The following is a 26047-nucleotide window of genomic DNA, read 5'->3' as shown; positions in this document are numbered from 1 at the left end:
AAAACAAAATCATTCCTTTTGCCCTGATGTATCTGCCTTTTAGTCTAATCTTTTCCTTAGTACATACTTTTTATTTTACCTCAATGTTTTTCTTTTATTTCTCTTTTCTTTCCCACCTTTCAAACACATTTCCTCTAACACTATCACATATTTTTAGTTTTTTATATACTCTAGATGTATCATATGAAGTTTGAATTACAATACTGATTAATTCTTATAAAATGAGGGTCTCCTTGGTGGCACAAGGGGCTAAGCTCAGCACTGTGAAGATATCTGCAGCCTTTGCAGCATGAGTTTGATCCCTGACCAGCCAGGGAGCTCCACATGGTACAGCAGACCTCTGTCTTGCCTGCTGTTCCCCTCAGCAGTTTATTTCAGTCACTCTGCCTGTTCTGTTCCCTACTCTGTCTCTGGGTGAATCCTCTCACAACCCCGCATCTCTGGCTTGTATCCCAGTTCTTGTATGCATAAATAAATCTTTAAAAATAATAATGAAATGAAAGTGGCATAACAATAATTATAAAATATGTAACTAGGTATTTACTCATTATGAATGTATTTTAAAAGTTACCATTATTAATTAGTATTCTGTTTTGTGAGATTTTTTTTGAAGGAACAATGTATTATCATTTTCCTCAAAGCAGCAGCACTGTTCTAAAGAGTGAGAAATTGTCAGGATTAGAAAAATTTACTCATTTATTGAAAATCATACTTAAATACTAAAATACATTTCTTGAAGGTTTACTGTCTCATTAAATACTCAAGCAATACATAGAAATAGCAAATATTAGCAGTCATAATTGAGAGAACAGAACCTTTAAGATACTAAGACAAAAACCACACAGTCCAGTCAGGTAGTCTTACTTTAGTGCATAAAATTCTCAGCTACATATAAAACCTGTCTTGAATTTGTTTTATATACTTTGAATACAACCCTCCAATTAGCTGTGGGAGATAATGTTCTTAAGAACATCTCTTTGAGGGGCCTCCCTGGTGGCGCAGCCGTTGAGCGCTGGGTTGCCAAGCTCCCCCGCAGCCTCTGCGGCGCCGGTTCGATTCCCGGCTGCTCCCCGGCCACCGGAGGAGGGTCCCACGCAGACCTCCCCTGCTGCCCGCTGCTCCCCCCAGCAGTGTACCTCGGTCCCCCTGCCTGCTGTGCTCCCCACTCTGGCAAACTCCTTCACCCTCCCGTACTTCTGACTATACCCAGTGCATGTACAAACAAATAAATAAATAAATAAAAATACATGCCTCTTAAAAAAAAAAAAAAAAACTCTTTGAATTTTTTAATATAAATTTTTACTTGATTTTAACAACATACAGTGTATTTACAATGAACACTAAAAAGAATATTTCTAACATGAATTTCTATGAAAATAGAGTAGATAGAAAACTTAACACAATGCAGTGTTAGTTTTTTCCTTTTAACCATGGGAGGTTCTGCCCATATGATTCTGTCTCTATGTTTTTTATAGTGTTTCTCTTCCATTGAATAGTGAAAGGGCATAGCCTATCTAGTTTGAATTTAGTAAGTCATAGTAATTCCTTTAATTTGTTTATATGTAAATTGAATATGTGAATTTTTAATCAAGTTTTTTGGGATGCTTACAATATAAATATGAATTATCTCTGTCTTCAATAAGCCTGATTTCTTTTAAGTTCTAAAAATATTCTAAATTAATCAATAGTATATTTGGAATTCATAAATTTTGTTAAAATGAAAGCATTAAAGAAAAATCATTGTAGAACTTAAAGTATTTCAGTGAATATATATGTTAATGTTCACTTCAACCCTATATTACAGTCTTAAGATCATGATGTTGAGTTGAAGAAACTTGGTAATAAAGATGTAGTACATTTCCTATATTCCCACAGGTGCAAATATGATATAATAACAAAACATGGTTTTATAATTGGTGACTCTGATTGCAAATCTTATACTTTGCTATGTATCAGAGTAGAAAACTGAACAAAAAAAAAGTACACCAAAATTTACAAATCGATTGGGACAAACTGGCATTTATGGTCTTACCTATCTATGGAGCAAATATATACACCTTGCCTTGTTTTATAATTTCAGCTATTTTTTAATTCAATTTCATTATACTTCATTGATTCTGCCTATTTATGATACCACTTGAAAAGAAACTGTATTTGGACTTTTGCAGCTAAATGCCAAAATTTATATAATATATATGCTAGTTCATTAAATACATACATTGTATATATGGCACAAGGACATAATATATGTTGTTTGCAGTGTGATCATGTCTTAATTTTCCCTACTTTGCTTCTCATAAATCAATAGTGTGGTTTAAAATATTCACAAAGGTGACAATATTTTAATCAGATGTAATGTTGCATTTAGTTACACCAATTCTTTTTCAAGATGAAAACAGGTTTACCGGTTGTGAAAATAATAACCATTGCTTGGGGAAAAAAATCTACAAGAAAATAAAAAAGAAATACCAAAACCAACAACAAAATCATACAATTATATCTAGGAAAATCACTGTTAGAATTTTGAAAGATCTTTTAGATACCTATATTTATCTTTTCCTCTGACATGTAATACTATCAGTGACCAAAAAAAAAAAAAAAAACACACACACACTTTCATCTTATTACTTTCTAATATCTGAGATTCCTTTTTATCATTTCCTCTCCTTTTAGAGAAGTTTCTTTAGTCTTTCTTTTAGGATAAATCAGAGATATATTCTCTTAGTTTTCACTGGATATAGGATTCTAGCATGACAGATCTTTTCCTTTAGCATTTGAAAAATGTCTGTCACCTTTTTCTGGCCTTCTTGGTTTCTGACAGAAAAGTTGCTGTCATTAAAATAGTTTTCCCCATGGGGGAAAGTTCTCTCCCACTACTTTGAAAATAAAAATCTTCAAAGTTTGATCATGATGTTTAGATATTGCTGTAAATTTAGGGCTTATGTTGATTTTAAAAGTCTAGATTTCTTAGATAGCGATGGAGATGTGTAGCTATTTTTCAAACACTTTATTAGCCCTGTCTTAGGAGTCGTGCAGAGTTCTAAAGTTTTATTTTTTTCAGTCTGTTTTCTCACTATGTTTACATTAGTTAATTTTGTCTTACAGTTCACCAATTCTTTCCTCTGTTCACTTCATCTGTTCCTAAAATCATCCACTGATTTACATGTAGACATTGTATTTTTCAATCCTTAAATTTGTTTTGGGTATTCCTTATATCTACTACCTTTGTGAGACTATTTCTTTGAAGAGATTATTTTTTAGAAAATTACTATTTCAGCCATTTTTGCATTTACATTAATATTTTTTTCACTTTAAAATCTTCCTAGTTTCTGATAAGGACATTTTTGAATATTACATATGAGAATTTGGACCTTATGTAAGCCATTTTTTAAAATAGCACTCTGGCAGGAGACACAGCAGCCATTACTATTGGGAGTGATAAAGTTCAGGTTCCCTATGTGGTTTCTAATACTGAGTGGCTCATTACTGCTGAATGGTAGTGAAAGTCCTGTCTCTGCACTAGGCCTTCTCTGATAAAACTCATGGAAAGAAGAAGGGGGATTTGAAAGTATAAGCACATATAGATTCTATGTCTCTGTGAGGGAGGGAGGCTTGTTACAATCCAATTGATTCTTTACTTGAACTTCTTTGACCCCACCATGGCAAGATAGCTTTTTATAGGCTAACAAGTCTGGAATTCTTGACTCCAACTTTGATCTTTGCTGGCACGGATGGGAATTGGGACATAGAACTTTAACTAGAGTTAAAAAAGGTGAGCATTTCCTAAAAGTTGTGTATTTTTGGTTACTGAACTAGTGAGAATAATCTTGGATTTTGAAGTTGGATTCCTGGCATCATCCACAGAAATGATTATGTGTATATACATATATATATATATATATACACAGAGCAAAATAAAAATCTAGATGAATTACTACATTGACTGAAGTAAATGTGACCAAGTATAAAGAAAAAATTTGAAAGACATATTAAAGTCTAATGTTAATCAAGTCTTACTGTCTAATACCCTCTTTGAAACTTCACCCTGTTACATTTTGAAAAAGAATTGTTTACGATTTATCATATGTGAATAATTTGAGGTAAAAATGTATAGTATGAAAATCTATGTTATAATGTACCTTTTAAAAGAAACTTTTGAAATATGTTTAGTTTTTATAGTTTACTAAATACTTGAACATACAATATAGTAAAACTCAGTTGATTACATTTTTCTTTAAAATTTACAAATAAGGTAGGGAGAGGGAGACATTATTAGCCAGTCTGTCCAAAAAAGATCACACAGCCATGCAATGGACATTTCGGAGGATTGATGTTTTGTACTGTAAGGGGTGGAGCATAGCCCTTAAAGTGTTTTTCATTCTGATTTGATCTATTCCTACACTTTGCATTAGTGTTAACTTGAATCATACTGCTGATGATAAAATGTTCTTCTGTATGGATAAGAGGAAGAGAATTGTTAAAATATAAAAATGGCACTTTTATAAATCAATACAGAATATTTGTAATTTCATGTTTAAATTATACAGCTGATTTTATCCACATGTAAAATATGGTTCAAATTGATTTAAGAGTACTTTAAGAGAACACTGAACCATTTTAAATCATTGTGGTAACTTTATAACTGCCTGTAAGTGTAACTATATTTTAAATAAATCTGATTGAGAGCTTACATTTTTGGATATTAATTTTAGCCTACTTGCTTCGTCTAGATGCATAGTTCTAGATATTTCAGTTACTTCTAATAGATGACTAATATTAGTCTATATCCCTTTTTCAAAAATAAAGTCATGGAGTTTGAAACACTCAGTCATCATTAAAGCATAAGCTTTTCAATTCTCATTTTATCTGCAATGCAATAAAGTAAAAACCCAAATGGCATTATGGTAGACAAGTAACAAGTGTAATTTATTGTTGTTTCTATTCTGATTAACTGGTAATTAGGTGATCGATTCTCAAGATAGAAGTTTAATAGCTTTTTCCTTATCCCAGTAGTTTTGTTTTAAAAAATCACTTTATAGCCTATCATTACTACAATGCTCTCAGCTTGAAAGTATACCTTAAAGAGGCATCAATTTTCTTTATCCTATTTATAAAATAGAAATCCCTTAAACACTGTTCATTTATTTATTTTCTCTCCATATATGGCCACCACTTCATCCTCAAAAGTTTTATTTTCAAGAATGACATCAGCAAGATAGTAGACTAAGAAGTTCTAGCACTCATATGCCACAAAATCAGCAATCTAGCCACAGACAAAAATGTCTCTGAGAACCCTAGAGGATAATTAAGAATGTACAACCACCCAGGGGATTATGAGAAACAAGAATGACCACATAGAAATGTATAGGAAACATTTTACCTGCTTTAATGCATCCTGCTCAGTGGCAAGAGTAATGCCCAAAGCCAAGACTTTGTCCTGTGTAAAAAGGGTGAGTAGGCCCTAGAAGCCTTTTGCTAAAGTGATCCCAGTAGCAGAGTTCACACTGGTGTATTTTCCCCTACACCTATGCACAGAACCTGAGCCATGTACCCCATTAAGATTGGAACTGATGTATATATGCTTCTTCCCAAAACTAAATCAATGTAGCTGATACCCTTGTCCCTGACCTCAGGTACAGAGCTTGCCACACCAAAGCCGTACCCTAAAATCTGGAAGAGGTGACTGCTCCTCAAATGCATACATACACAAATACAAGACTAAGGAACTCGAAAAATTAAGGAAACAACACCACCAAATCAGCACAATAAATTCCTAGTAACCAACCAAAAGAACTGGATATATGAATTTCCTAGAATTGTAAAATATGTACACATCGTGATAGGATTCTTACTATCAAGTGTATTAAAAATTTAGGCAACTTACATGTGCCTTTTTTAAATAGATGAGAATAAGTTTTACTCTCAGCATATTTCAATATATGCACTTATTTAGAAAAGGATAGATTTCATGTAAAACAACCTAACTTTACAACTAAGAAATTAGGAAAAGGATGAAATGAAACCCAGTGTTACAAGTATTAAAAATTAGCAAGGAATTAAACGAGACTTGAAAATTATTAAAATATCCGCACTGCCCAAAATGATCCACAGATCCCATGCCAACAGAATCCGTATCAAAATCTCAAGGCCATTCTTTAAAGAAATAGGAAAGAAATCCTAACATTCCTATGAAATATGAATGCCGAATGGTCAAATAATCTTGAAGATAAAAATTAATGCTGGATGCATCAGATTTTGTGCTTTCAAAGTAAAACACAGAATTATAGTCATCACAACAATTTGGCATGAGAATAGACATATAGTCCAATGCAGCTGAATAGGTGGCTCAGAAATCCACATTTCCACAAAACCACATATTCCACTAAAGAATAGTCACAATGACTGGTGCTGAGAAAACTGGTTAATAACATGCAGAAAATAAAATTGAACCCTTATCTTCACCATATGCAAAGAGCAATTCAATATGAATTAAAGTCTTTAAATAAAGTATGAAAAATTACTAGAAGAAAATAAGAGCAAGCTTTGATATGGTCTGCATATTGATCTTTTTGCATATGACATCAAAAATCCAAGCAACAAAAGAATAGACAACTGGGAATGCATAAAAACTTTTAAAGCTTCTGCATAGCAAGGGAAAATGATTTCCTTTAAAATAATTGAAATGAAAAGACAACCTATAGAATGAGAGAAAGTATTTATAAACCATATATTGGATAAGGGGGTAATATCCAAAATATATAAGGAACTTAATACCATAAAAATTGCTGAAAAATTAAGGAACTTGATAAACATTTCACCAAAGATGACATACAAATGACAGTTAAATGAAAAGGTGATCAACATCATTAATAATCAGAAAAATAAACATCAAAACCACACTGAGATCATCTCATATGTATTCAAATGGCTGATCTCAAAGAAGACAATAAGATAACAAGGGATGACAATTGTGAGTTAAAGGGAGCTCTTTTACAATGTTGGTAAGAATATAAACAGTGGGGGGGGGTGCTCCCTGGTGGCTCAAAGGGTTAAGCGTCAGCACTATGAAGCAATCTCCAGACACTACAGCAGGAATTCGATCCCTGGCCAGGGAGGTAGAGGTGACCCACATGGCACAGCACCTGTCCTATCTCACCCACTGCTCCCCTCAGCAGTGTATTTCAGTCAATCAGCCTGTTCTGCTCCCCATTCTGTCACTGGTGAATCCTCTTACCCCCCTGCATCTCTGTCCTACACCCCAGCTCTTGTATGCATAAATAAATCTTAAAAAAAAATAAAAAAACAAACTATCAAGAATATAAATGGGTACAAAAAAAGAGTAGAATTTCCTCTAAAAACTGAACTACCTATGCTCGAGTAATGTGTGATGCACCTGTAGGTATATATCCAAAGAAAATGAAATCAGTAACCTGAAGAGATAACAGCATTTCCAATGCACTGCACATTATCCACAATAGACAAGACATGGAACCACCAAAACATTGGTGGATAAGGGAATGCAATCAGCAATGGGACAGCCCCCCCCCCACTGGATTGTTGTCTAGATTTATAAAAGAAATGTTGACATTTGTGACAATGTGTACTTATCCGGGACATGTTACTCTGAGTGAAGTAAGCCAGACACAGAAAGACAGTATACGACCTCAATTAGTACACAACCTCAATTACATGTGGGATCTAAAACACTCAAATAGAAACAAAAGTAGGATAATGTTGATTGTCAGGGACAGGGAGGGAGGGGAGAAAGCACATTCAAAGGATGCAAAGTTTCAGGTATGCAGGGTAATTAAATTTGGGAGATCTAATACACAGCAATGTGACTAATACTGCATTAAATACTAGAAATTTGCTTAAAGGATAGAGCGTGTTTGTTCTCATATACACAAAAATGTAACTGAGTTGATTAACTTAATGGGAGTGCTTTTTTACTGTGTACAAATATGTAAAAATCATCAATTTGTACAACTGAAATCTATGCAGTTATACATATTATCTCTCAATGCTATAAATGTATTTTTATTTTAACAGACTGTATGGCTATCGAATAACTGACTAATTCATTCTTAAAGTAAATACAAATAAAGCAGAATTACGGAAAGGATGAACACATTATCTTTACTATACATATTGGAAAAACTGACTAGAGGTATTAAATCTGAAGAAGTGATTTACTATGAAGAAAAAAAACTTGTATTACAGTTTAAAAAAATAACAAAGTATCATAACATAAATGTTAATTTTTAGTGGGTACCCAGTGCCACCAATGTCTCACACATGGTGAACCAGGAGTTTATTGCTGGGTTGCCCACTTTAGTACCAGCATTTGTAACAGCTACACTGCACTATCAATCAGATAATACTTAATCTGTCAAAGAATACTGAAGAGGTATAGAAAGAATATTCTATAACTCTGAGGTTTTTTTTTTTTAAAGATTTTATTTATGAAAGTACCGGGGTACAGGCCAGATGCATGGGAGATTAAGAGGATTCACCTGAGACAGAGCAGGAAACAGAACAGGCAGACTGAGGAAATACACTGCTGAGGGGAGCAGTGGGTGAGACAGGAGAGGTCTGCTCACCATGTGGGTTGCTCCAAGGCTGGCGGGGAATTGACCCGGCACTGCAGAGGCTGCAGGCAGCTTCACAGTGCTGCGCTCAGCTGCCTACGCCACCAGGGAGGCCCTATACCTCTGAGTTTTAAAATTAATGAACTAAATTGCCTAAATTATCATTTTGGTATACTTCCCAAATCCAGAATTCCGCTTATAGTTATAACCAACAGATACACTAGTAGTAATTTTTCCCAAATTTCTTCCATACTATGATCAATCAGTCTTCTCCCTAGGATCACTGTAAAGACCATATGAAAGCATGAATACAATAATGAAGGCATGAAGGCAGGAATACAACGATGAATACAATCAAAATACTGCTGATGAACACTCCTTTGCCAACTTATCTCTGACAGAAGTTGATGTAAATTCAGAGAATTGAAGTCTTCTTGTTCATTACAGTAAAATCTCAGTTCTAATTCTTTCACAATCCCCTTCATATTGTCAACAAACCTCTGTCATTTCTCTATTCAAAATATATCTTTAAATCACTTTTCGTCATCGCCACTGCCACTCCCTTGCTCCAAGTCATCATCATCTCTGCCCTGGATTGTGCCAGAAGTCACCTACTACTGCCTGAGGGATCCTTTGGAGCTCCAGCATCTGTACAATGTGTGCTTAACTGGTACCCAGTTTTCCAGATGGTTGGAGACTGACATTCCCAGCCATCTTTCTATAAATAGCTGTATTGTAAATTTTGAAAATGTCAGACTAAATACATTTAAACATTCTATTTTAACAAGAATTCTATACATAGACTAATTCACATTATAACTCTCCAAGACATAGCTATTATATGTAGTGTTTGCCCAATTTGTTTTAAAACCTCTTTTTCACTTAGCATCTAATAACATCTCAAGTTATTTTTAGGACATAGCTTTGGAAAACTTAGGCCAGTACATCCTATTCACTTAGTCAAAACATTTTATTCTCCTGCTTAACCATAAAAAATAGTGATAAGCTCACAATTTAAAACTGCCTGACAACAAACCCCTTGACTCTTCCTCCAAAAGCAAGAATTCTCTCTCCACTTTCCCCATAAGAATAAAGAAGAGTGTTATCACAGTCAAGAAAACATTTCACAGTAAGGACTCAGAAAAATTCTGGCACTGGAATAACTTTGCGCTAACGGGTAGTGGGAAGGTCAGGGATCCTATTCCTTTCTGTTGTTGAATTATAACCTATGTGCATTTCAGTCTTCTCTTTTTTTAAATGTCTGTTCTTTAACCTGTATACAATGAGTCTTTGTGGAATTAAATCAGACTCTTGCAACTTGCATGTAGATGCTTCTCATGGTGTTAATAGCAGCTGTGGTTTGACTAATTGGAACACAGAGGATGATAAATGAGTCGTGCTAATATTTATTCAATGCTTCTAAGAATATTCATGTAGTACCACATTTAATTGTTTGAACTGGGGATTATTTTATATTGCTCTATAATATTATAATTCATAAAATTGATATATACCTACACATACATATACATTTACATGTACATATATCAAAATAAATGTGTATTCATATGAGCCTTGTTTGTGAGAGTAACAAAGCCACAGTAAGAGGCAGAGTTGCTGTTTCAACCATATCTAGATTGAAGGGCTCCATATGGGAAATCAATACTTATGCATAGTTAAACTCAGATTCGTCATGTGTTCATTTTAGGGTCACTTTTACAAAGCAGTTTAATTTCCACCAATTCCCAGCATCGGTGTGAATTCTTTTTTTTTTTTTTTTTTTTTTAAGGATTTATTTATTTTTTTAATTCATTTATTTATTCAAGCACTGGGTACAGTCAGAAGCGCGGGAGGGTGAGAGGATTCACCAGAGCCAGAGTGGGGAGAGCAGAGCAGGCAGAAGGACCGAAGTACACTGCTGAGGGGAACAGCGGGTGGCAGGAGAGGTCTGCGCACCATGTGGGACCCTCCTCCGGTGGCCGGGGATCGAACCGGCGCTGCAGAGGCTGCAGGCAGCTTCGCAGCCCAGCGCTCAACCGCTGTGCCACCGGGGAGGCCCATGAATTCTTAAATTCTTGAATTCTTAACAAGGCATGTGTGTATGAGGATATTTAAAATGTAGCATTCAACTTTCAACATCAGTGTTACCAAGTTCCATGGCCAACTAGGTATAGTAGCTCAGAAAGCAAAACATAACTTTTGGATGGAAGAATTTTTAGATAAGAAATGCACTCTGAACTAATAATTCTGTGATACGTGTTTTAGTCCACAGGGAGCTCCAGACTGTTTCCTTTTTAATCCATGCACAGAACCCTAAAACAAATCTGCATGTCATTTTTTTTTGTGAAATTAGTCCAATGAATCCCTATGTCAACAGGTTCTAGTTTGCCACAAAGACAGGATTTTTCATGTTGCCTCGCTAGTGTCGTCTCTTGCACCCCGCTCCTACCAAGTATGAATTCAATGTCAAATCATCTACTTCTTTTCAAATGAACACATTCTTTCAGGTCCTCATTCATTTTCATAGGCTACAAATCTGTGTAATTTATTATTTTTTACAACTGATCTTAGATATTTATTCCAGTAAAACTATCTTCATCTAGTCAATTCCATGATTAATTGGTAGACAGTGAACAATCAGTTGATGTGAGCCAGGAAAATATTCTGAGCCCACGACGTGGTCCTCGACACTCGACTCTCTGCACTGACATCACAGGATGGAGTGTTGCATCTTTCGCCCTGTTATACATTAAGGACTCTTGAGTGAAAGGGATGTGCCTTTGATTTCTATAAGTTCTACAGCTAAAAAGTATCTGGATTGCCTCTGATACTTAGTCATATTTGATGCACAAATGAGCACTAATGAGGGTTTTGTATATCATTTTTCAAACTATAAGAGAAATATTAATAAAACATGATTCTGTATTGTAAATTTTGAAAATGTCAAGCTAAATACATATAAACATTCTATTTTAATAAGAAGAATTTGATACATAGACTAATTCACATTATAGCTCTCCAAGATATAGCTGTTATATGTAATGTTTGCCAGATTTGTTTTAGAGCCTCTCACTTAGCATCTACTAACATTTCAAGTTATTTTTTAGGACATAGCTTTGGAGGCTAGTACATCCTACTCACTTAGTCAAAACATTTTATTCTCCTGCTTAACCATAAAAAATAGAGTAGAGAAATAATTTTTGTAACTTTTACCATGATTCATGACAAATGCAATTTTGATAAATTGCTAAATGATTTTTCAGCACATTATACATTAAGACCAGTTGATTTCCTAAATTTTACCAACTGATGTAATTGGCATATGAATCCTTACCTATTGGGAGTGTCTTTGCACAGGTATAAGGCAAAATACACACACACACACAAACACACAACACATTATTAAAAGGTACAAATGCTAGGAGAGCTTAAAAAAAAAATCATGCTTTGGGGAGGATATGAGTCAATCATGGTCAGAAAAAAATATCAACCACGAACATAATTCAAGATGTATTTTCCCCATGACCTCCTTGGTGGTGCAGGGGTTAAAGATGGCGCTATCAAGCTATAGCATGAGTTTAATCCCTGGCCAGCCAGGGAGCTAACCCACATGGCACAAAAGACCCCTCCTGTCTCACCCACTGCTCCCCTCAGCAGTGTATTTCAGTAGATCTGCGTGTTCTGCTCACCACGGACTCTGGTGAATCTTCTCACCCTCCTGCACCTCTGGCTTACACCCCAGTTCTTGTATGCATAAATAAATAAATCTTAAAAAAAAAAGATGTCTTTTCCCCTTGAAAACTAGAGTGGATTTCAGGGAACAAATATTTGGGGAAAATATTACAAACTGAAGAATTTAGCAGGTGTAAATAAATGAAGATGGCAAAGTGTAGAACTTGTTTGGGAGCAATTGGTTGTGCTGAACAACTTCAATCTTATGTAAGTGTTCAGCAGAAGTGGGTAATAGACTGGAAAGTTCTGTTGTGCCCTTTTTGCAGAATTATTTGAAAACCAAGCAGATGGATTTATTTTTAATTTAATAGATAATTGGGTGTTATTTAAGGTGGTTGTGCAGGATAAGAATCAAATCAGTGTTGCACGAGAGGAACATTGATCAGCCTTCAGATGAGTCAGAGTGTGGATGAGAGAGAAGGGAGGACCAATTAAGTTCAAGGCAACAGGCAATAGGCTTGAGAGAGAATTAGAGAATCTCATTAAAGATTGAATGAGAGTAATGAGGATGGAAAGGACACAGTTTGAGAGTTAGTACTGGCAGAGACAAAATAGTTGATGTTAAAGGTTATTCTAAATTTATCCAAATTTACAAAGATTTAGAAAAATAAAGGATGAAATAGTGAAAATTAGATTTACCTAATGGGAACTTACTTTCATGGTTTTATAAACAAGTATTTTTTTTTCCAATTTTATTGAAATATGGTGAACATGTAACATTGTAATAATTTAAGGTGCTCAATAGGTATATTTTAAGCAAAATGATTCTGTTTTGTATACAAATTTCCCAAGTTCCCTTTAATAAAACAGAAGAGATTATATTTAATTCCTTATATTGTGCTTCACCATGATACTGCATTGCTATTATAAATTCAGTACACATCTTATTCACTATTCTTAAAATCTTTCTATATGATTATATGCATATATAAACCAAAATTAAATCATATTGTTCTCTAGTTTTCAAAACGATGTGTCATAAGACCTATTTATAATAATGTATATAATTCTGGTTAATTCATTGTTATATATACAAAGAGTTACTACAAAGGAACATTTTGCTTGATAATGTGATTTTTCTTTTGCACTATTTAAATACATTTTTGCTTTTAGAATAACCTTAGGTTTACAGTAAAGTTGTAAAGATTTCTTGAATACCCCACACCCAGTTAAATTTCCCTTAATATTGGGGCCTCCCTGGTGGCGCAAGGGGTTAAGCACCACACTATAAAGCAATCCAAAGCCTCTGCAGCACAAATTCGATCCCCGGTTGGCCAGGGAGTGACCCACATGGCGAGGCAGACCTCTCCTGTCTCACCCATTGCTCCCCTCAGCAGTGTACTTCAGTCAATCTGCCTGTTCTGTTCCCCACTGTCTCTGGTGAATCCTCTCACCTCTGCATCTCTGGCCTGTACCCCAGCTCTTATATGCATAAATAAATAAACCTTAAAAAAACTTTAATAAAAAAAAAACAAAAAAATAAACTTCACTTAATATCCATTTACTACAGCAACGCATTCATCAAATCTTTAAAAACATTGCTATCATACATTTATTTATGAGAACAAAATTACATGTACTTGTGACCCCTGTATCTGGTAAACATTTTATAGAAATCAAATAGATAGATGATATAGATAGGTAAGTAGGTAGGTGAATGGATGCAAGACTAATTATGAGCACATATAATTTTTAAATATGAATAATTGAAAATATATTAATGTATATTCTATAGTAACATTCCATTTGATGTTGGAATTGATGCAGCTTTTTTTTTAAGATTTATTTATTTTTACACAAGAACCGGGGTACAGGCCAGATGTGTGAGAGGGTGAGAGGATTCACCAGAGACAGAGCGGGGAACAGAACAGGCAGATGGACTGAAATACACTGCCGAGGGGAGCAGCGGGCAACACAGGAGAGGTCTGCTGCGCCATGTGGGTTGCTCTGTAGCTGGCAGGAATCAAACTGGTCCTGCAGAGGCTGTGGACAGCGTCACAACACTGCGCTCAACCACCTGCGCCACCAGAGAGGCCCGCAGATTTATTATTTTTTTTTTCCCAGAGAACACTGACCTAAAGTTACTTGTTAAAAACTGAATGAACCAGGGTAGTCACTGTCACAAAGATAATGAAAATAATTTACTTGTCTTTGACTTATATGTACATATCCTTGTGTCAGCAATATGTAGATGTTATAAATGAAATACCAATTGCCAATTAAATATTGTTGGCTGCTTCTGGCATTGAAAGCAATGGGTTATCCAGGGTTTTGACACAAAAATGTGCTAGAATAAATCTTAACATTTTTTAAAAAATTTGGAGGAATTTTGGAAATTCCTCAATTCCATACTCACAATGTACAGAGGGGCAAACAAGGTACTAATGATGGGGAGTCATTTTTCTGAGACATGCAACTGATAAATATATCAGCAGGGAACCAAAAACAGGTCCTGTAATTCTCAGTCCAAAATTGTTTGTTTTTTATTTCCACCAAAGTGTGCTGATGTGGGGGCTCGAGCTAAATTAAACTAAGCTACAATTAATTGCATTTTCTTGTAAACAAAGATATTTTTTTTAGTTTTTGTTTTTCTTCTTGCATAGAAGAACTGGGGTATAGTGCAGAGGTGTGAGGGTTGATTCACAAGATACAGAGTGGGGAGCAGAACAGGCAGATTTATGGAAATACACTGCTAAGGGGAGCAATGGGCAGACAGGAGAGATCTGCTGTGCCATATGTGGGTTAGCTCCCTGGCCGGGGAATCAAACTCAGGACATTGTGGTGGAAGCACTGAGACTCAACCCTAGGCCACCAGGGAGGTTCTATAAACAAAGATCTTTATTGACCTATCAAAAAAATATCTCTTAAAATTAAGAATTTTGGCAAGATGGTATTAGAGTGAAAGATCCAGGCTAGTTTCCTCTATATATTCACAAATAAATTGCAACAGAGCAACATCAATACCCCCTCAAATATAAATGGACAATTTACTGCACACATGAGGAGCAATGATACCATGGAAAGAAATATGAAAAACCATGATTGAACTAGGTTTGCAGTGATACCAGGGCAGTGCAGTTCATGAGTAGTAAGTCAGCTGCCATACTAACCCCACCCATAGTAGTGACTTACAGGCATACACCCACACTGGGAACTCAAGAGACCCAGCATTACTCTGGATAATGGGGAGAGCTATAGGAGTAGGATTTTAGGGTGATATAAATTCAATATTAAAATAACAAAACACCCCAATCAGTAAATGGACAGTGGATCTGGGAAACTCACCAAGGAAGATATCCTCAAGGCTAGTAGGTACATGTAAAAATGTTCATCATTTCTTTTAATAAGAGAGATACAGGTTAAAACTACAATGGACTATCTGATACCTGTGAGAATGACACATACTAAAAAGACATACAACAACAAATGCTGAGGAGGATGCAGAGAAAGATGAACCCTGTCAATACTCTCATAAGAATGTAATTGGTGCCATCGTGTGGAAAGTGATCTGAATCTACCTTGAAAAACTAAAAATAGAAATGCAGTACAACCCAATAACCATACTGTTGGTCATCTATCTAAAGAACATGAAACCAGTTCAAAAACTATGTTCTACAATGCTTATTCCAGAGCCATGTGCAATAGCTAAGGCATGGAAGCAATCTAAATGTCTATCAAAAGAAGACTAGTTCAAGAAGATGTGGTTTATCTATACCACAGAATACTTTTCAGTCATTAAATGAAATGTCACCATTTACAGCAAAATAGAAGGAGTTTAAGGCAATTATATGCAGTAAGGTAAGTCAAAATGCCGCTATTGGCATTTACATAGCAGAAAATTCAACAAACTAAAACACTTATAAAAATAAGTGGTTGTTAATAAATAAAGTGATATTTCTGAGGTCAAGAGAGGGGAGAGGAAGAAAGTATCAGTGTAGATTAAGGAATAGTAGTAGAAAAAAAAAAAAAGCAAGGGAAAATGATAAAAGTTTGTCCATGCTTAGAAAAGACCTCATTTTAGGTTATAGAAACAGAGCATCTGTGAAGCACCCACTCTGAATAAAAATGCATGCTTTAAAATCCCTTAAAACTTGTGCTAGCTTGAAAATATGACCACAGTTCTTTAGTCGATGCCCTTTGCAATGTTACTTTACTGTCGCTCACATCAGGCAAGAATCTCCTTCCTCTTACGTTACATGTATAAGTTATGATTTCTTTTGATCGTAAAATATATTGCAGGGCCTCCCCTGGTGGCACAGCAATTGAACACTGGGCTGCGAGGCTGCCTGCAGCCTCTGCAGTGCCGGTTTGTTCCCCGGCCGGCAAGGGTCCCACCAAAATATATATATATATATATATATATATATATATATATATATATATATAGAGAGAGAGAGAGAGAGAGAGAGAGAGAGCAAGTATATATATATAGAGAGCAAGTTTTATATATATATATATTGCAAGTAATGTGGTGCCTGTTCCCATTCTGGTCTCAAAGAAGCTTTGAGTACTTCTGTGCCCTTACTCTTGAAACACTATCCTAGGCATGAAGAAGCTGAGGGTGGCTAGAGGAGGTGGGAGAAGGAACATCCCAGTTGAGACTATCCTCAACCTAGCAGTTACTGTCTAGTTGAGAGCATGTCAGAATAGATCGTGTTAAGGCCTCCCTGGTGGCACAGCGGGTTGAGTGCAGAACTGTGAAGTTGTCCACAGCCTCTGCAGTGCAGGTTTGATCTTGGCCAGCTGGGGAGATACCCACATGGCGCTGCAGACCTCTCCTGTCTCGCCTGCTGCTCCCCTCAGCAGTGTATTTCAGTTGATCTGCCTGTTCTGTTCTGCACTCTGTCTCTGGTGAATCCTCTTACTCTCCCACACATCCGGCCTGCACTGTGGTTCTTGTATGCATGAATAAATAAATCTTAAAAAAAAAAAAGAAATAGACCTTGTTACTTATGTGATAGGTGGAAGTTCTTTGGTAATAAGTTAATGTTTTATAACACAATAAAATGCACAACAGAATCTCATTCTATAGGAAGGCTGGGCCACTGTAATATGTATTGATGTTGCAATTATTCTGACATCATTGCAATGACTCTGACTGAGAGGTGGGAGGAATTGAGTTGTGCAACTTAAAAATTGTCAGTTACCTGTTTATAAAGAGTTGGATGAACACACCTGGGGAAGGAAGAACAGGTAAAAACCTGACTGGGCCTGGCAGGCCCTGCCTAAATTAACATTAATTGCTGCTACCAATAATATGCCTCTGAAAAATAATATAAATATAGACACTTAATGAAGCCAGTTTGAGATCCTTATGGACTCCGTGCCCATGGTCTGAAGCTCTCTGCGGTTTTGGTGAAAGCCTCAATGAACTTCCCTTCTGAGAGTGGCCTTCTCCTCCTATAAGTGGATAGCTGCCAGAAACTCTCCAGACAGAGCCCTGCCTGTTCTATGGGACCAGTTTCCTGAACCTTGCAAAAAGGCCCATATGCATCCTCCCTAGAACCACCAATTCAGTATATGCTTATACTGGTATATTGTGCCCCCCCCCATAAGTTCATATTGTGCTTATATAGATTTGTTGAATCATAAATGAAACCTACCTACTCTAGTGGAAGTTAGTGATTTTGAGACACAAAACTCATATAGCAGTCACTCGGTAAAAATACTTTTTATCCGTTTTTTTGAAAATAAAGCATCCTATGGTCATAATTATTTAATAACAATATTTTTAAAACTGAAATTTTATATATTCACATCTAATTTATTTTTATTTGCATAAAGAATTTATTTTGAGATTTCAAATCATTTAAATTACCCTGATTGGCAATTTGTATTTTACAAATCAAAATTCTCAATAATAACTAAGACTTATTTAAAAATTCTATGTGTTTGACTAGGACAGAAAGAACAGAATAGAATGGTGGTTGCTAGACACTGGCAGTAGGAGAAATGTGAAGTTTCTATTCAACACATACAGTTTCAGTTCTACAAGATGATTAGAAAGAATTACTATGCTACAGTATTCTAACTGTAGCTAACAATGCTGTGTTTGCACACTTAAACTTTTGTTAGAAGTTCCATGACATTGTCCTGTTAAAATAAAGAATCACACAGAAAGCTTAATACCAATGAAGAAGTTAGGGTGAAAATTTTGCACCTTCAAATCATTTGACATTTAGTTTATAAAATATGAATTAGGAGTAATAATTGCAAATTAGAGTAGGTTACTTAATTTATTAGCTAAGTGTAATATTTGTATTTGACCACTAGATAGAGCTAGTATAATAATATCCTGAGAGAATAACAAAAATACATGAAAATTATCTCATCTTTGCCATTGGTATAGATTGCTTTCCTATATATTTCTATGTAGTACTGAATTTGTTAACTTTAAACTGTAGTTCACTTCAACTCTGTTTTCACTAAGTTTCATTCAGCTGCCGATTGTATTAGTTTGCCAATATTGATATGCTCATTGTGTATTTCTAAGTTTGATTGATAGTTGTCAAAGTTCTAAAACCATAATGTAATTATTTTAGGATGTTGTACTATGAAAATTGTCCCAAACTTTTCCCCACAAAAATATTTTATGAATTATGGATATAATTTATGATTTTTTATATATGCATTATCATGTTTGTCATGTAAGGAACAAATCAGACTGGCTACTTTCAGATAAAGATTTAATGTAAAATAAAAGAATATACCAAAGTAACCATCCACACTAATGCTGAGATCCTTAAAGCAGAGTAAGGTAGACTAAATAAAACATATTTCTCCTCTCATTTTATCAATAGATAGAATTCCATTACAGAATCAGCAATGATCAATGAAATTGGTAAGAAACTTAAAGGTGATCATGTTTCAACTTCCCTTCTGGCTCCCATAAACACTCATCACTATTATCATAAAATAAAATGAGCAGAAGGCCTTCAGCGCCACCCTGGTGGTGCAAGGTGTTAAGTTTCAGCACTATGAAGCTATGAGCAGCCATTGCAGCACTAGAGTTCAATTCCTGACCAGGGAGCTAACCCACATGGTGCAGCAGATTTCTCCTATTTTGCCCACTGCTCCCCTAAGCAGTGTATTTTAGGAGATCTGCCTGTTCTGTTCCCCGCTCTGTCTCTGGTGAATCCTCTTATCCCCTGCACCTCTGGCCTGTATCCCAGCTCTTATATGCTTAAATAAATAAATCTTAAAAAAAAAAAAAGTCCTTCAACATCTCTTCTTAAAGATCAGTTGTTTATTTGCTAGCTATACTGAGTGCCTTACTCTTTAAAATAGTTTTTCAAATAACATAATTTAAAAGGTTAGGAGAAATTGACATTGCTAGTTACTAGGCAACAAACTCTCAAATTTTGTTGACTATCAGCATCACCTAGACCATGTTAAAATGACCATCCAAGATCCTATCTCCAGCAAACTGAATTATGTGATGGGTCCCAACAATATCCATTTTATTAAGTGTACTGGGTAGTTCTGCTGAGAAAGTCCATATACTGTAATTTCAGGAGGTTAGAAAGAACATAAGCCCTAAAATGAAACAGATCTGAAGCCTAAATCAGTTTCTAACTGCAACAATATTATCTAACAAGTAGCTGTGTTAAAGCAGTTAATCCATATCACAGAGAAACAATTCCCAGTACATGATAGCAAGCCTACAAATGGTACTGACAATATTCTTTTCCAGAATGTGCTCCGACAAGATATTCAAGTAAACAATGATGATAGTGATACACTCTTGTGTTATGCTTTTTTATTTTATTTTCCCCTGTCACTTACTACATTATACAGTTCTATTAATCACTTGCTTACATGAGCAGCAATGTCACTTTATCTATTGATAATTATTTAGAGCCTTAATACTTTTTTAAAAATGTTTCTATTTAGGAACAGAATACATTGCCACAATGTGTATCTGTCTTGTTTAGCACAAATTTAAGTTGTCAAGAAAAATATACAACATTCCTTTTCTCACTGGGAGTTCTCAAACAGGAGCTTTGAATTCCCTCCTGAAGAAAATAAATCAATTGAGTGTTGTCATCTAATATTTTAAATCCTTTTCTTGTCACACGGTTGCTCAAAAATTGTTAATGCATGACCTCAGTGAGTCCATTGAACTAAGCTGCTTTTATAGTCCTGCATTAACATAATCCTGCTTGATGATATTATTCTATTATCTGAAGAAAAATATGTGATGTGTATAAAATACGTTGACCCCTCACTTAACAATTTTCTTTTCTTTGCAAAGTGATCACTTTGAAAAGATGTATATTGATATAATATATTTATATAGCTTTGGGATAAAAAGGCTGTCTCATACTGACATTTCAAAAAATATCCTCAACCAAATAAACAATGATGGTTAGACAGGCTACATGATAAGTATTTGTCGAAACACTGAATATATTTGGAAGGTAAAATAGTTCAAATAATTTTTTTAATTTCTCCTCTTGTAATTAAAATAAAGGAGCTAGAAAAAATTTTAGTTAAGATTTATGGAACACAACTAACTTCTGATGATTCTAAGTACTCTATATTTAATAAAACTGATAAGGTAGATAATACAGTTTTCTGCTTTAATATTTAAGGAAACTGAGGCACAGAGAAGTATAAGTTATTGGCCTAAGGTCATAAGTAATGGATTCCATATTTAAATACAATACTGATTAGGATGGAAAATGGTGAAGAGTTTCCTTGTTTCCTACCTGGAGGATCTCTAGGTTTACGAGTGAAAAAAAAAAAAAAAGTCCTACTAAATGGGAGAAAATTATGCACATTATATATCTGACAAGGGACTGATATTCACATTCTAGGAAGAATTCATACAACTCAACAAAAAGAAACAAATAACCCAATAAAAAGAATGGGCAGAAGAGTCAAACAGACACTGCACCTGGGGAGTCCTGTGGTTTGGGACAAAATCGGAATACTAATCTGAAATCAGAGACAAGACAGACTGTACCAGAAGGGAAATGGAGAGTCCTGCTTCAATAATCACAATGTGGGTGGAAATTGAGACATGGAGGCTGCGGTCAGGACAGGAGACTGCTGTACTCAACATAGTGGCAGTACCAGGGAGGGAAAAGCTGAAAGGTGTGTCCATGCCCATGTTTGATGGAGAGGAAATACATGCAAAGGAACTGAGGTGCTCTCATTATGTCAGGTCCCCAGTGAAAGGAATAAGTTCAGTATCCTAGGGTGTTTGCCCACTGCCCACCCTTTTGAACTGGTATTGACCTTCTTAGGCTCACTGAGACCATGTGGGGAATTGCATAGTCTCAGGTCTTAAACCCCAGAAAGGAGGGATGTTAGAAATGCCACAAATATGAGCCTGCCCCATGCCCAGAGCTTCAGTCCAGCAACTAGACCCTCTGAGACCCTCCCCCACCACCCGACTCAGCAGCCATAACATCAGGCCTAAGACAGAAGCCCAAAAAGGAAAAACATCCAAAATAATCTGAGGACTATAGAGCCAAATGATAGAAAGGCAGAAGTTACTCAAATCTCTAAGATCTTAAACATGATCTTCCTGTTAAAGAGTTCAAAATTGTCATGACAAAAAAAAAATAAAATAAAAACAAAGAAATGGAAGAAAAATACAGAAAAGCACATCAGAGTGACAAGAAGAGAATGCTGAAAAGCCAACAAGAGAAACAGCAACATTCAGAATAAAATGAATTTCATGAGAAACAATTAATGAACAGAAAATAGAAATTGAATGTATAAACAAGAAGACAAAATTATCCAGAGTATATCTTGGAGAAAGGACAATCTCTTCAACAAATTATATTGGGAAAACAAGACAGCCACATAAAAAATAATGAATTAGACCACTGTCTTATAACATATGCATAAATTAACTCAAAATGAGTTAAAAACTTGTATGAAATACCTAAAACCAATTTTAAAAAATGCATAGAAGAAAACAGAAGAAACACATTCCAGGAGGTGGGCTTCAGTGATTTCTCTGTGACTCTGTTTTTAATGTCAAGGAAACTACATCTAACTAGAAAGCTTCTGCACAAAGACACTACCATTGAAAAAAAAAAAAAAAGTCCTACTAAATGGGAGAAAATATTTGCACATTATATATCTGACAAGGGACTGATATTCACATTCTAGGAAGAATTCATACAACTCAACAAAAAGAAACAAATAACCCAATAAAAAGAATGGGCAGAAGAGTCAAACAGACACTGCTCCAAAGAAGACATAGAGATGGCATCCAAGCACATGAAGAAAAGTATACTCATTATCACTTATGAGAGAAATGCAAATCAAAACCATAATGAGATACCAACTCACACATGTGAGAATAGCCCTTATCAAAAAGTCCCAAAACAAGAGTTGAGGATGTGGGGAAAAGGGAACCTTCATACATTATTCGTATGAATGTAGATGGCTCCCATCCCACTGGAAAACAGTAGGGTTCTCAAAATGTTAAAAATAGATTTACCATATGATCCAGCATTACCACTCCTGTATCTACCCAAAGAATTTAAGAGCACTAATAAGGATGGCTATACCCTCTCTTATATTTATTGGACATTATTTACAATACATAAATTATGGAAACAGCCTAAGTGCCCAAAGACATATGAGTAAATCAGGAAGATTTGGCTTATATAAACATTGTAATACAAATCAGCTTTAAAAATTAAAAATCCGGGGCCTCCCTGGCAGCCCAAGGAGTTAAATGTTGGCACTACGGAGCTATCAACAGCTGTTGTAGTACCAGTTCGATCCCCGGCCAAGGAGCAAACCCATATGGTGCAGCAAACCTCTCCTGTCTCACCTGCTGCTCCCCTCTGCAGTGTATTTCAGTAGCCTGTTCTGCTCCTCACTCTGTCCCTGGTGAATTCTCTCACTCCCCATACCACTGGCCTGTGCCCCAGTACTTGTATGCACAAATAAATAAATCTTTAAATAAATAAATAAATAATAAAAAATCAACTATTGCCATTTACAACAACCTAAACAATGCTAAGCAAAATAAGTCAGAATGAAGAAGACAAATACTGTAGTGGATTCACTAAGTTATGCAAAGAGGAAGACAAAAATCAAACCAATAACAATCCTAGATGTCTGTCTGTAGAATGGATGCCACCAGCAGGGAAAAGGAGAGATGGAGAGCAGAGGATGAAGGTGGCTAATAGACTATGGCAGAGGACCATGGGTGCCTTGATGATGGGTATTTTGTAGTAATATATATCTGAAGTATAATCCTATACCTTTAAGTCATATACAGTGTTGTAAACCAATTCTACCTCAGCAAAGAAAAAAAAAAAAGAAAAAAGAAAAGAGACAAATCTAAAATCTAAGCAATCTAATTTTAGAAACCCCTCTCAAGCAATCTAATTTCAGAAACCCCTCTCCTTTCATTTTCACAACTCTGTTTCTAGTAGAGGGTATTACCTCGAACACATTTAAGGGGAATGCAGAGGCTCATCAAATTTATGAAACATTTATTTCAATCTACTTTTCCCATCCACCTCACAGTAATTGAGTTTTCTCTGACTTCCTTTCCACTACTGCTAGTATCTTGAACCTGCACACCTTCAACTTACTGCTTAGCCCACCTGAAAACACTCCTTTGTTTTGTGACATAGCAATGTCATAGTCATTCTACATCTCTTTCAAATGCTTTATAAGTCTCTAAAGTTTTATTCAGATCTTTCTGGTGCAAAGTAATTTCTTTACTGATCCCTTAATAGAACTTTGAGAGCTAACTCAGAGAAAATCCTAAACCCATAGGGGACTACCTATAAATTTCTTATTCCTCCAATATGCATTTCCCAGAAATAATTTTTCGGATATTTTCTATCCAATGGATTAGAGGCCTTTCTTTATTTCCACTATACTTAAGAGATTGAGAGATGTGGCATTAAATTTTAGAACACTCAGTGTGGTGATCCAGAAGGGGGATAAATCATTATCCCTATAGGCCCAGTAATATCCTTAATAAAGAGTCTCCATTTCTCAACCTCTTTCTTTCAGCCACAGGAAGATTTCAGCCACACACATGAAGGTACAAATGAAGTACAGTAGCCCCAGGCTCAGGTTTTTACTTGAAACACCCACTATCTATTTAATAAGCATCATCTATATCTTTGCTTCCCAGTTTCTCTTGCTTAAAAAAATTTTTCACATTCCAAAATGGTAGTCTTTTAGTTCCAATATATGCTGTTTTGGTATAAAAGCTAAAGTGATCCCAGTTACACATTTAAAATGATCTGAATTTTATTAATCCCAATAGCAACTATTTTCACATAAATATATGAGTTTTTTTTTTTTTCATTCAGAATATGTGGAACCTATTGATTTAAGGATTTCCCTGTAGTAAATCTGTTATCAATCATGAGCTGAGAAACACAAATTTCCCAAAAGTTTGCTGGGAATTTTATCACTTACCTATATTGGGATATTACTGTAGCTCCTAATTTCACCTATTCTTTTTCTTTTGCCTTTAAATATTTATTTATGCAGGGCCTCCCCGGTGGCGCAGCAGTTGAGCGCTGGGCTGTGAAGCTGCCCACAGCCTCTGCAGCACCAGTTTGATCCCCGGCCACCAGTGAGGGACCCACATGTTGCAGCAGACCTCTCCTGCCGCGCCCACTGCTCCCCTCAGCAGTGTACTTCATCAGTCTGCCTGTTTTGCTACCCACTCTGGTTCTGGTGAATTCTCTCACCCTCCCATGCTTCTGACTGTACCCAGTGCTGTATAAATAAATAAGTAAATATTTTTAAAAAATAAGTAAAAAATAAGTAAATATTTTTAAAAAAATCTAAAAAAAATAAATATTTATTTATTCATACAAGAACTGGGGTATAGGCCAGAGTTTCAGGGAGTGAGAGGACTCACCAGAGACAGAGTAGGGAATAGAACAGGAGGAATGACTGAAATGCACTGCTAAGGGGAGCAGTGGGCAAAACAAGAGAGGTCTGCTGTGCATGTGGGTTAGCTCCCTGGACAGGGATCAAACTCTGGCTTAAGTGTCTGGTGATAGCGTGATAAAGCTGAGACTTTAACCCCCACACCACCAGGGAGGACTTTTCTTAACCTCTTTTTCTTTCAGCCTTCCTGTCCTTTCAAATCTTTGTCACATTTGCTTCTTTATATCTTCTGCCTTATGATGCAGACAATTAAAATACTGCAGTCTCACTCTGGTGTGATTTGGAACACAATTAAGTGTAGAACATGCTTCTGAAATCTCATGTCTACCCGGTAGCCATTTTCCTTTTTCCCTGGCTAATGATACAAAATTTATTCTGCTATAGGAGCCTGGCCTGCCTCTCCCCAGCCTCAGGTAGTGAGTATTAATTACTCAGGATAACCAAGGTGCCAAGAACTAATTTGTATGTCATCAATTAGGTTTACGGAACTCTACTTTCATTATGATGATAAAAAGCTTTCCCCAGAGATAAAAGTAGAAAAACAAAGAGAAATAACCATTTCTGCCTATGGATATGTTTCCATAAAGAGATAGTGCTTGGAACAATTAAAAGCATGTTTCAAACCTAATGAACCCAACATCATGTTGAGAATGACAGGAAATACATGAAGGAACCAGATACTACATAAATGTTACTTCCTGTAAAGTCAATCTTGACACATTTTACACATTATTAAATTTCAGATATAGAAAATTCATCTCGTAACATGTTCATTTTAGTAATAGTACTAATTTATCAAAAGTTATATTCCAAAGAAAATTATGATG

General features: G+C 35.6%; 1 long non-coding RNA gene across 1 annotated transcript in view; it reads left to right on the top strand.

Annotated features, from left to right (window-relative positions):
- LOC129145276 (uncharacterized) overlaps window positions 1-26047 on the top strand; it is a 217993-nt gene that overhangs the window by 129451 nt on the left and 62495 nt on the right. The window lies entirely within an intron of this gene.

Source organism: Talpa occidentalis, unplaced genomic scaffold, assembly GCF_014898055.3.
Source record: "Talpa occidentalis isolate TD23 unplaced genomic scaffold, MPIMG_talOcc4v2.1, whole genome shotgun sequence".
Classification (NCBI taxonomy): Eukaryota; Metazoa; Chordata; class Mammalia; order Eulipotyphla; family Talpidae; genus Talpa; species Talpa occidentalis.
The sequence above is the reverse complement of the archived record's forward strand: the minus strand, read 5'-3'. Positions and strand labels throughout refer to the sequence as shown.